Source organism: Mytilus galloprovincialis, chromosome 9 (genome assembly GCF_965363235.1).
Source record: "Mytilus galloprovincialis chromosome 9, xbMytGall1.hap1.1, whole genome shotgun sequence".
In the NCBI taxonomy this organism is placed as follows: domain Eukaryota; kingdom Metazoa; phylum Mollusca; class Bivalvia; order Mytilida; family Mytilidae; genus Mytilus; species Mytilus galloprovincialis.
In genome coordinates this window covers 82,584,129-82,598,813 of record NC_134846.1, presented here as the reverse complement: position 1 = coordinate 82,598,813, position 14,685 = coordinate 82,584,129, and positions in this window count along the sequence as shown.

The window sequence follows — 14,685 nt, the reverse complement described above, 5'->3', positions numbered from 1 at the left end:
GTTTGAAAAATGAAGTCAGCTCAACATTATCTACTTCGTTTATTGCATTTTTAACCATGAAACAACTTTTTTCAATTGTTGACTCAATTAACACAAAAGACGTTTTATCGTGCAATACCATTCCACAATTTTATTCCAAATAATTTGCATGACAATTTCAATAAAAGGAATTGATTTGACAAATGGTTATTTGTACTATTCACGAAACAGAACTCTCGGGCAAATATATGCAGTATATACAAATTTTCTCTTTTTTCTGTAAGTAGGCACTTCTTAAACCAGATATAGAGTATTAGACTTGTAACATGTAATTGTCTTATATAATTTCTTTCTCTTTTACTGTTCATAATGATTATCTTTTCTGTTGCTGTAAAATCTTATATTCTCAGATTTCATTAATGATTTTGCCGTTATCATTTCTGTTGATAGACTATTAAAGACATTCATATTTAGTTTGTATTGATGTTTTTATGATTTTATTATATATCTGATTTTATTGAACTTTGAGATTTTAAGAAATTATTCTGAATGTTGCGTCGTATTCAGCGACCGTAATTTGATAATTTCACAAAGAGTTTACTGAATAAAATGCACATGAAACTTCAACCTTCGAAATAAGAGACTAAATCAACATAATGTGTAATAACAGTATGTCAGCAGATAAAGTAATAGAAAGTGGTTATGAAATCCATTGAAAAGAAAAGAATGATAACAACTACAGATAACCAAATGGTTTTAAACAATGAGCAAAACATATATATACTGGTAATAAGATATCAAAACTGCCGAGATGACCAAATGTGAAACAGTTAAACAAAAAAGAGAAACTAACGACCTGACTTAATCTATAATAATCCTTATCGCAAAAATAACAATTGTATATGATCTCGTGGGTTGAAACATGCACATGATTTATGGTAGAGCATTATATATGCTATGAGTGACCCTACCTAACATGAGGCCCTGATGTAACAGTGAAACATTAAAACAAACTAAAAATTAGTTGAAAAAGGCACAGAACAATGCTGGACTTTTTGCTTTTACCGAAACATTTTATCGAAAGAAACCGTTGTATAACTGATGAATTATTTATCCATAGTTTTCGATATTATAAACTTGTCAAATCATTTACCAAATTTTATCATCGGTACTTTTAACCTTTTAACTGAAATATTTAGAAAATGCCTGTACCAAGTCAGGAATATGACAGTTGTTTTCCATTCGTTTGATGTGTTTAAGCTTTTGATTCTGCCATTTGGTTACGGACTTTCCGTTTTAAATTTTCCCCTGAGTTCGGTATTTTTGTCATTTTACATTCACAAGGGATATATAGTTGCGATACTGTGTTTAATTCATTAAAGATTATTATTTTTTTAAATTAATAATGATTCATTCTTCTTTGTAACATATTTGTTTGTTTTTGTCGTGATTATGATTATAAAATAATTTATGACTGCTATACCCCTATTTTTGACATTTTTGCCTATATATCTTTTGTTCAAACATCATAGTCATATAATGTAATTTGATGCGACTGTCACAAAAGTGAGCGTTATAAAAAATTTAATCCACTATTGTCTACATAAGAAAATGCTGGTACTAAGTCAGGAATATGCCAGTTGTTACCCATTCGTTTAATGTGTTCGAGCTTTTGATTTTGTCAATTGATTTAGGACTTTTCGTTTTGAATTTTTCTCGGGTTTCAGTACTTTTGTACTTTTACTTTTCACATGGTCTTTGCATCGAAAATAAACACATTTATTCTGAAACCAGTTGTTGACATGATACGGGTTAAGTTCTTCTCGTATGTTATGATGGATTGTTATAATTACTACACCCCTAATTTGATTTTCCTATATTCTATATAAGATATATTCTATTAACAATTTTAAAAGGGGCTCACATGGGGCATACAGAGAATACAAGTATAAGGAAAAAGAACATTGGTTAGCATAGATGCATCGATACAATTAAACTGTAAAAAACAATAAACAATGGGTTTATAGTATATGATATATTTGTATAAGAAATTAATACATCTAATTAATTTTCAAACAACATTAAGAACTCAGCTTAATAAATATACAACTTTTTGCAGATTGTTAACGTTAGGTATTTTATGGCAAACAAAGTCAAAGAGAGCATCTCTATCAGAGTCAAATTTTCCACATGATGTTAAAAAATGGATTTCATCTTCAAAACAGCCAATTTTGCAAATTCTGTCAGTTCTTGGAATATTAGAAAATTCAATTTGAAGCTTATGAGCAGATATACGTAATTTACAAATAGCTCTTCATAACAAAAGATAGATAATTCTCATAGCCAAAATTTTGTTTAAATCTGAAATAATTGAACAATTTTCCATCAGAGGATTTTTTTTGGTTAATATACCAATTGTTAATATATTTAGTGTGTATTAATTGTTAGATATATTAAAAGGATTATATTGTCCAAAATGTTTTACTTCTTGTTTTATCTTAAAAAAATCTTTTAGTTCTTAACAAATGAGAACCAAGAAGTTATGTTAGATTTGTGAAGCTCCTGGCTGCATTTATAGCATTTTTCAACAGAATGAAGATTTTCAAAGTTATACCAATATTCAACAAATGACTTTACAATATCATAATATAGGGGGAGTGATAAAGACATAATCTTTCGATTAGTTTAATTGAGATTTGTCCTTGCGGTCATAAAAATTTCGAGTACAATTTTTGTCAACTTATAACTGAACCAATCAAATACAGGATAGTGTGCTCCGAGCACAAGTTTTGTACTCCATGTACTGAGTAAACCTTTACTATCGAGAGCCCTGGAGCTGCATATTAGTAAAAATATTACAAAAATGCCAAGCTCCAAGGACAGATCAAAAAGAGAAAGTCCATAAAAATTGACAAAACTAAATGGTATCAACCAACGGACCGAGTGGACACAACTATCAAATAGTCAAGTGGACACAACTATCAAATAGTCAAGTGGACACAACTATCAAATAGTCAAGTGGACACAACTATCAAATAGTCATTTGTTAATCCATCAGTTTCTTCTGTTACCTATCCAAACATCGAACTCTGTTTTACTATGCGTATAGTTGTGTGTTTGTTAATTCCACATTGGAAAGAGGTTTTCAGTTTAGGAGGATGAGACCTCAAAAACATGTTTAACCTTGCCTAATGTTTGCGCCCGTACCAAGTCAGGATCCTCTAGCTTTTGTTAGTTTTGTGTTTATTTTATTATATGTTGGTTCATTTGCATATTTCGGAGTTAAATAAGTGATAGTACCCGATAAAAAAAATCTCAAAAATCTAACGCCACTATTGAATTAATAACCCGTACGAAAAGTGTATTATTTTTAAGGAACACCTATTAAACGTTTTGATTTGATTAAGATATTACAACAAAAAAAATCATATGAAAACCGTTTAATTAGATTCCTTTAATTTGGAGCGCTGTTCTATAAAATGATTCAATAGTTATGACAAACTTCACATCCCCAATTAAATTGATCTGACCTAAATTGACAAGATCTTTTTCTTCTGATAGACTTTAATATTTATTATAGTCAATTAATGAAATTAATCTAGTGTATAAACTTTATATTCTCAATTAGAAAATGAAATAGTCTGGTTAATAAAAACATTACCTTTTAGGTCTTCTATACCTAATTTCCCATCGCTGTTAACATCAAAATGATCAAAAGCCTCCATTACTACTTTAGTTCTTCTAGCATTCATTGGTTCTCGTAAAACTGCCATAAACTCAGCAAAATCTATCCATCCATTATTGTCCTTATCTAAAGCATGGAATAATGTTTGTAAATATCCTTCAGACATTATCAATCCGTAACGAGCTATGGCTATCCGTAATTCTGGATAGACAATTCCTTTAGAGAAGTCGATATCCATTCTCCGGAACACAAGCCCTAAGCCTCGGATACCGCTGTGTCCTTTCAGTAGGCATTGGTCACGCAGTGTCCTGACCAGAAGGTCTAAGCTGCTGCTGTCCTCTGACATGTTCAAATGCAGAATATTTCAACCTCATTTGTAAACTTATGTCAATAGACTTGATTAGAATACTTTAAATTATAAATGCAATCGCTTCTAAATTTCTCCCATATCAATCAATGACATTAATCTATATAGATCTAAATATGTTCGTATAAATGCATCGTTATTCTCATTTGCAATTGTGCATCAAAGTAATTATCCACATCAATAATATATATATTGCATTGTGTACCTAGATTCCACAAAAAGTCAATAATTTTACAAAAGTAATTTGAAATCGACATAAAAAAGGAGCCAATGCTGAAAACTGTTATATATCAAGTCAGAAACATCACATTGAATTCCCTTGAGATATTTTACTGATATGTGGAAATTATTTCTGTTGTATCAATATGGTAATAGGTCAGCTGTCACAGACACATGTATACACGACAAGTCTTTAGCATCAGGCACTTCCATATTCATACACTCGAAATCATTTGATATTTTTAAAGAACTTATGTGTTCTTGCACAAATCTGAAGAGAGTTCCTGCGTGTATATTTTAGATTTACTTTTAAATATGCTCATAGAATCTATATACATTTATAGAACATAATTTTTTACAAGATGTTACCAGAAGTGATGTTTAATACAAATAAATGATAACAAAATAGATTTGTAAAATCAATATTGTATTTACTTTACTATTTTGCATGAATTATAATTGATAAACTTGTTCTTTCGGTTCCAAGTTCTTGTAATTCTTCACATCTTAAGAAAGGTGCGACTATAAGACTCTGAAAAAGATTGGAGACTGCTGGCAAATTAAGTTATTTAACATGATTAAAATCATAAGTTATCTATAACTGAACTAGCGTGCTCGTATAAATCATATCAGGATAACGAAATCAGAGAGCTCTATTTTAATGCGAGTGATCAGAATATTTGGTTATCAATTATAGACCTGTATTTGTCTTAATTTTTTCTTGGCGAGGAATGTTTGTGCATTTTGATGGGAAATTTGCTATTTTGTGACAGGATATATTAAAAGACTTGAGAGAAAAATGTGGTATTCCGATGTTTTTGGACCAATTTAATCTGGCATTTTTCCGGATATACTAACAAAGTTATGAGGAGGAAAGATTGAAATTGATATTCCCTAAATTGTATGGACTCCTTCACGAAGTAGTTGATCTATACAATGTGTCTGTGTGTAAATAAAGTAATCATAGATATCAGGATTTTAATTTTGTATTTACGCTAGACGCGCGATTCGTCTACAAACTAACTAATGACAGTTTTGACCGCGTCTTTTATTGTGGTTTAACATATATGTCGTCTTTTTGCTGGGTACCGAACGTGACATATTCCCAAATATGACTGCTATACTGAGTGTCAATTTGTATTTCTATACGAAGTGTTTTGGTATTTTATCCATCCAACCATCATGTATTTATGATTTTAGATGTTTCTTTAATGGTTTCTGTTGGATAATGTGTTATGTCTTATTGTTTGTAGTACAAATAATAATAGGATAGCCTTTCAATACCATCATTGTCGTCAAAAATGTTCGGACCTAGTGTGAATTTGCATTGCTATACGACGTGTTTTTGGTATTTAATACATCCAACATTCATGTATTTATTTTTGATGTTTGTGTTATGGTTTCGGTTTGAAAATGTGTTATGTCGTATCGTATGTAGTCAAAATAATCATAAGACAGCCTTGTTATACCATCATTATCGTGAAATTGTTTGGAATGGGCATTGCTATATGCTTAGGAAAGAGGCCTTTGCAAAACGAAATCAACACATAATGTTGGTGAATATGTAAGAGTCCGTGGTGATCTAAGATCTAGTAAGCAGATAATCCAAATGCTAGTCGAAAATAAGTATCCCAAAGTACGGTATGATATAACTTGGAAACGGATTGACAGTTTCAGACAAAAAAGAAATCACAAATACACAAGTTAGAATATGACAGTGCATTGTTTCTTCCTTATTTATTATTGACTTATCATTGTTCTTTGTGAATAGCTTGATATACGTTTTTTTCCCTTCCAGATAAAATCATGAACGACTTGTTATAGTGTTTACTCTGTGGCAATAATACGACAAACCCATACTTTCATAACGATTTAAATTACAATAGATCAAACGATTGATTCGTTAAGAGAAGATGTAGAGGATATCAAATAACAATATCCAAAATCAAATTTGACAAATTTGACAAGCAGAAAAATGGCATTTTCTGAGGGGAAAATACCGTTTCAAAGACAAAAGGAAGTACAAAACACTACATTTATACAACATATCACAAATTTTCCGACTTTGTATGGTTTCAGAGGAGTTGCGGCTCAATGGGATCTTTCTCTTCCTTTAGAATTATAGATTTGCTTTCGTGATATACATACCTTCTTTTATTTCTGACCCGACTGATGTATGGTCGATTCAGTCTGCAATGGATACGATATAAACATCAGGATCTATATTCTAAACACGTGTTTTAAATGTATACAATTATGTTAGTTATTTTCTATTTCATATTTTGTATAGTTATTTTAAAAAGTGAGTTTATTTTGTTCACAAATTAGATTTTATACAAAATTAAGTTAATAGTCGTTCTTCAAAAATATATACATTTCACGAACAATAAAACATCATACACCTGTGACAAAAGGAACAACATATGATATCATACAATGCATGCTTTTTGTTATAAGTTGTAATTTGCTTTGAACAAACTCGCAGTAACTGCGAGTACGCTTAGATCTGTACTGTATGTTGTTGGGATGTACAAGTATCCAGCCGCGTACACTAGATGTGTCTTTGAGAAGCCCGATTTACACTGTCATGTTTTATTCCGTTTTAAAATGCTATGTTTCACTACGTTTTGAATAAACATGTCCCGTTATCTTGAAAGCCATGGTTTACTAGCTTTGTGTTACGTTCTTATCACGTTTTGCTTTGATAAAAACGTGTAGACCCACGTTTCCACCACGCATTGATACGTTTCGATACGTAGTAAGCACGTTTTGTTACGTTCCGATAGTCTTTGATACGTATTAACTAGGTTTCTACTTTGTTTCAATTTTCGCTACGTGTGTTGTTGAATTTTTAAAACATACGGGACAGGTCCCGTTTTGAACAAAGGATCACTACGTTTCGATACGCTTCGTTACGTATATTCCCGTTTCGCTGCGCTTTCAAAACGTAGTAAAATGTAGCTCTTGAACGTGACAGTGTGACTGGGGCTTTAGATATACTAAAATAGTTCTATCTATCCATCTGATGAGTAATGTCTTTTCTACTAATGTTTACAGTTTGTTCTTTTGTACTGTTTCACCACTGCCCTGTGTTAGGGGAGGAGTGGGAAAACGCTAATTTGTTAACTCCGCAACATTCTAAAATTGAGAATGAAAATAAGGAACTATATGTCAAAGAGACTAACAACCCGACCAAAGAGCAGATAACAACCAAAGGCCACCAAAGGGTCCAAACCATATAAATTAATTTAACTAAAATTAAAAAGTATACAAGACTCACAAAACCCAGAGGCTATTGACTTCGAACAGGCGCAAAAATGCGTCGGGTTAAACATATTTTCTGAGATCTCAACCCCCTTATATTTCTTGCCAATGAAGAATAAGAAACACACAGAAATACACACAGTAAAACTCAGTTTAAAAGAAAGGACTACTAGCAGTTACTGACATGCCAGCCTCAGACATTAATTAAACTGATTGAAAGGTTAGTTCTTCATCATATGAAAATCAAGAACAGTCCTGCCCGTTATGGGTTTAGTAGTATACCATCATAAAATTTATTAGAAGATCATAGCCGGTATCATGCCAACAACTGGTTTTAGAATAAATGTGTTAATTTTCGATGCAAAGACCCTACATGTGACTGAATCAATATTAATACCAAATTACGCCATCCTTCTGAATAAATCTGTTTAAAGGTTTTGTTATCTTATGGTGTGAATGCCGACATTTTAGTGCTTTGAAAAGAATATTACCATAAAAGTTGGATGTGAAATACCTGAACGTATATTTAAGGAATGACATAAAAAAATCAATGATGGATAAAAAAAACTGTATTCAACTAGTTATGGGTGGGGTCAAAATTGCTGCAAGTTTTGTTTAATTGACATCGATTTTATATACATTCGTATTGGTCAATCAATTTTTCCAAAATTAAGTTTAGGGGGGGGGGGGGGGGTAGGGGGGTACAGTAACAAAAACTATATGAATTAAGTTTTTTTTATCCTAATTTGAACTTTTGATGTCGTCTAATAAAGATGTCTGCATGTTGATTTATAATTATGAATGATGTCCTTGTACCGATATAAAATTTAGTAAATGTTTTGACTTGCTTGTAATATTGAAAATCCTGGTGTAATATTTTTTCAGTAATATAGATATTTCCTTCCGTTTAAATATTTGTTTTTCATTCAAGATTATATACATGAATAAGGCCGTTAGTTTTCTCGTTTGAATTAGTTTACATGTCATTTTGGAGCCTTTTTATTGATATGGTCTTTGATCATTGTTGAAGTTCTTACGGCGACCTGTAGTTGTTAATTTCTGTGTCATTTTGTCTCTTGTGAAGATTTGTCTCATTGGCAATCATGACATAGATAAGGTACGATAAGGATTTAAACTATTGTCAATTCTCATCGAAATTTCGCATGTCAATGTGGTTATAGGTGATCAGCTCTCAAAAGGGAAACAAAATAAATATGGTATATTGTATTTAAATTTTGGTGTTGTTGTTGGGTTGTTTTCTTTTTCATGGATTAGTATTTAAAGCCAAAACATGAGTCTTTCGTTTATCATATTTTTAGAATAAAGTTCGAGGGAAGGAGTTGGAAAATATCGGTATTTTCTTTTTAATACATGTTTTTTCATAAAACACATGTACATGTTTTGGGGAAATTAATTAATTATACAAAACTTTCAAAATATTTGAATGAAAATGGGATATTAGCAAATGGAAAAGAAAATATGAACCCCTTAACCAACTCCCTTGAACATAAATAGAAACACAAACTAAGACCAAAAGACAACGAACATCATAGGATGCATGGTCCAGATAACTACCAGACACAGAATGACAACGAACATCATAGGATGCATGGTCCAGATAACTACCAGACACAGAATGACAACGAACCAATCGTAACTACTCGGCCATTCTCGCTACGCAGTACAATAGTTATTTCTTCGTGCAACCAGAAAGGCCGAGTTGTTCCGATTGGACAACGAACATCATAGGATGCATGGTCCAGATAACTACCAGACACAGAATGACAACGAACATCATAGGATGCATGGTCCAGATAACTACCAGACACAGAATGACAACGAACATCATAGGATGCATGGTCCAGATAACTACCAGACACAGAATGACTACATCATAGGATGCATGGTCCAGATAACTACCAGACACAGAATGACTACATCATAGGATGCATGGTCCAGATAACTACCAGACACAGAATGACTACATCATAGGATGCATGGTCCAGATAACTACCAGACACAGAATGATTACGGCGAGTAAGTAAAACTATGTTAGGAGATACATGGACAATATCTGCAGAATTAATTTCAATATTCATCCTGTACACAGTTTACGTATGAATCAATTGATTTTGTGAAAATACAACAGACAAACTCTTCTGATTAAAGTGCAAAAATAAAAGAATTTCAAAAGAGTTAGTAATTATTTAATGTTATGGAGTATAAAACCTACACGAAAGGCAAATACACAATAATTGGTATTCCCTAGTGTGCTAGCAAAGGTGAAAATTAGACTTTCCTGTTTAAAACCTACAAAAAGATGTCCAGAATGAGGATATTACCTTTATATCGTCGTCTTGTGACCAAATTGTATCTTACAATTTTGAATAAAACCACAAACTGCAAATTTGAATGACGAGGTTTTCACCTTGTCAACCAATTCAATTACAGACAAAATAATCTAATTTTGTATAAATGAACCATTTTTACATCATTTTAATTAGATTTATTGTACATGTACATGACCAAATGTTAACCTATGCCACGCTGCTTGATTTAGTTAATAAAATAGTTTCACAGGAGTATAATATTCGTATTTTATCTAAAATATATATCAAACTTACTTAGTTATATCATCTATCAAAGGTAATAAAAAAGGTAATTTTGTAGAAGTTCTACAAAATAATGAAACTATTTTCTCTACCAATACTAGAGAACTACACACACAATTTCGAAATATGAAATGTTCCATGCAACAGCAATCTATAGTTTTAAACCGAAAAATGATAAACGCCTTCAAATGACCCAAAGTAATACATGGTGTTTACTGTTATAGCTTGCAGTCGTATTAAGCTGACGGAAAACCCTAAATTGACAATTGACATTTAAGATTATGCAGTAATTTTTGTCATCTTGTTGTTTTCTAATTTCAATATACATTACTCTTCCATTTTCTACTGAAAATTTCTCTACCAATGTCAGAAATATAGCAATTGTTTTTCACTTGTCCCGTTGATTTATAGCTATTGACTCTGTTAGTTATTATGGACTTTTAGTACTGCAACTGACCTCGAAAAAGACGCTTAGGTAACCGGAATAACACACGGCTGCAAATTGCTTTTTAAAATGATAGAATAATATCTACATTTTACATTTCTTCTGGTCATAAAAGGTTTCTTATGTCACATTTTATGTATGTTATCCCTTTAATGGGTGTACCCCTCAATTTTTGGGAAGATACCTTAAAATCCCCCCCAAAAATTTGGGTTAAATTTCCCGCTATTTCCGTAAATATTTTCGATTCACATATCATTAAGGATCACTGGAAAGATGAAGACATGATACCACCCCAAAAGTTGGCTGTTTTTTAGCGGATAGACATTTAACACGTTTTTCTTTGAAAAATGAGAAAACATATGATTCAAAAACAGTATTTGACATTTGAGAGGACAAAATATATTATTGCGATACTGCAGGCAAATTTTGTTGTGCAAATTCAAAACAATTTTGTCAAAAACTCAAAAATAAAAACATCATTTGTACCTTTTTTAATTATGGAAATTTCCTTTCCGTCATTCAGCTCCACCATTTATTTTTTCCTTCACAATGAATTTGATAGTTTCGATGTAATTATATACATTTTCTAGGTTAAGTTATTTAGTTTTGAGTGATTTGAATATATAATTAGTAGTTCTTTCGTGTATTTTCTGTAAATAAGTTATATATTTGTTAATAAAATTTTGACTTTTTATAAAAGTTAACCAAATCGTTCGGATAAGATGTTTTTTTCCGGATAATGACTAGTTGATATTGTGTTGAATAATCAAAAAGGTATACTAGTAGATTCTTGTATTGTCTGGACGTGTAATAAAAAAAAAAATGAAAAAAACTTACTATATAGGGTCAAATTAATAAATGGAAAATTTAAAATTTGATCATAAAAATTTAAATGAAAATGTTTATACAGAGTAGAACTTAACAAAACAAAAACTTGATATATGTCGTGAGCTTAAAACACAAAAACACTTTTCCATACCTCTTTCATTGTGAACCTGTTGACTGTTTACTTATTTGTATTGAATAAACAATATACATGAACAAGACTGTGTGAATGGAAAAGATTCCTGATTTTATCAAAAAAAAAAGATAACCGTAATACCTATGTTCACACCTTTTTACCGGCCATCGCTACGACAGACACAACAGAGGGGGCAATAGGGGGTCCGTTAACATGTTAACAACACCTCGATTTTGGCAAAAACAGTAAACAACAAATGCAAAACTGCTGATAACAGTTAACACAGTGGGTTGAAAACAGTTAACAGTTTTAATTTATCTCAGATATCAGTTAACAACACCTTGAAAAAGGCAAAAACAGGTTCTCATAAAAGAGGGGCGAAAAATACCAGAGAGACATCCAAACTCATAGATCGAAAATAAATAGATCGAAAATAAACTGTCAACGCTAAGGCTTAAAAAGAAAAAGACAAATAGAGAAATAATAGTACTACAAGACACAACATATATAAAAATACATAATTTGGTTATCGTCGTAGATTTTTGTCTGCGATTCAGCAGAGAGATATTTTGTATAATTTGTTATGTCTCTGGTTTCAGATTGACATTGCTATGACGATAAACTTTGCAATTGTGTACAGTAGTTTTGATTATTGAACATTGAATTTAACATCTGCTGCACCGATTGCCGGTATTAGTGTAGTCCTTATTTGTGTTTATTTGTGTGTTTTTAGTGTGGACAGTGTTATGTACCATCAAAGACACTTCTCTAATGGTCTCTAATAAGACGTGCTTTAAGGTAAATAGAAGTCAAACTTTGGTCACAATTGTTATTTCTTTTTATTTATTACAAGATTGATCGTTTATATAAATATACAGTGTTAATTTCCATTGTTTAACCCAAGCGTACACTTTAGATAAATAAATTAAATGAAAACTACGGTTTCTAATTTGTGCATTGGGATTAAAAATTTGATATGTATCATTACTTTCTTTAGTTTACAACTCTGTCTTGTATTGTTCTGGTCGTACTATTTCAAATATTCAATTTCATGACTGTAGCATGTGTTTCCATAAGTTTACCATAGTACTATCATATGGTTTGGTTAAAAATTAATGGTAAACCCTAGTTTTTAGTGTTTGAATGTCTAAACTTACCGTGTTAATTTATTGACATAACTGCACGACTCGATTCTCAATTAACAGTGGTAAGATAATCTTTGCAAAGAATCCTGCTCAAACTTTAGTGAAAGACGGGTTTAACTTTGCATTGTTGCGAGAGTTTATATTCTTTGTTGAAGGCAATTGTAGTGACCTGCAATACAAGTACCATTCAATTGAGTTTAGTTATATGTCTTCTGTTTCTGTCTTTGCCCTAGGTTTTCTATATTTTGCATGTGTAGTGCATCATGACATAAGACATTGTTACGTGTAGGACTGCTGTGTGTATTTTTTACATGGAACTCTTGATCAGACTTTGACTTTTTGACTCCTGACCTACATGTATGCACGTTGGGTGTGTCATCATGTTGCAGTATGTTTCTCGGTATATTACCTTGACCTCAAAATATAATTTTCAATTGACCTTGCTTCTGAATATGTGGCATGTAGATGTATTGTCATAAGATGATGAGTCTATTGGCACGAGAAACTTCATGTGAGCTTGACCTTTGCCCTCAATGTAAAACTTGTATATTTTGTTTGAATTAAATGGAGATTTAACTGTATGATTGGCACTCGTACCACATCTTCTTATATATGTTAGATATATATATATAGATATATTGTTAGTTTTGTGTACCACGATGACCCTATTCTCAAAATCCGCTTTGTGTTGGTTTTTTTGGCAAGGATCTCTTGACCAGACTATGACTTTTTGACTCTTGACCTTTGCATATTGGGTGAGTCTCTTGGTATGATTACTTTGACGTCAAGTCAGGAGTCTCTGGTTTTTGTTAGTCTTGTATGTTTTTAATTGTAAGTTTATTTTTATGATTTGGAGTTTGAACTGGTACACATTTTGTTAAGGGCCATCTGAAGCCCGCCTCTGGGCGAGGGATTTTCTCGCTTTGTTGAAGACCCATTAGTGGCCTTTGACTGCTTTCTGCTCTTTTGACATGGTTACTGTCTCATTTACACATTCCACATTTCCATTCTCAATTTTTAAGAATGTTTGGTTCAGATGAAACTAAATTCTTTAATTTCCGTGAAAATCAAGTAAGAAAATATACTGCTTCAGCAGCATCATGTGCTGCCTGTTGTGATGGATAATGCAAAATGTTTCAATCATTTTACCTTAGATTTCATTTCATGGACATGTAGGTATGGATAGTCTGCTTTTACATCTTAAAAAATCACACAGAAGATATACGCATATCAATAAACTGAACTCAATTCTAAGAACCTTTAAAGTACACTTAGACAGAGAGCTCAATCTAGTGAAACACTTTGTTAAGTTGGTCACATTTAACTTGAAATATCACTGTCTGTTACCAAACTGCACCGAGATCCTGAAAAAAAAATGTGCAAGTTAAGTCTATTAAAAGAAGAATTCAATGGAAGTAAATAAGCTGATTACTGAAATAAATGTAGAATATGTCTATTAACCACAGATGCCCCTGTTTGTGATTTTTTTTTTAGTAAACTTCCACATATAGATGCATGATTCGCGTAATTTTGACCGTTTTGTGACCATAAGCATTGTGAATAAGTTTCAAAACATTCGGTTGAGGCAAATCAAAGTAAACAACAGATTTAGCAGTTTTCCTATCTCAAGGCTCCGGGTTGACGTTTGTATCATTGGTACTCGTACCACAACTTTTTACATCTAAAATCTCACGAACAGTGACGCCATCGGGACCCAATATCGAACTTAATAGATCCGTGTTATGGGGTAATGCGAATCGCGTATAAGGTTCCTAACATTTGATTGAGTCAGACTTATTTAAGAGAAAGGAAACGAAACAGTTAGCACTTCATATGTTTTAAAGGGACATGATAACTCTTGAACGGTATAAGTAATACTTAAAAAATTCAAATTAGATTTTGTGTTGAGGTGGGGATCCTGCTTACATGTTCAACCCCGCCTTATTCGGTATGTATGTGCCTGTGGTAAGTCAGGACCCTGTAATTCAATGGTTGTCGTTTTTTATGT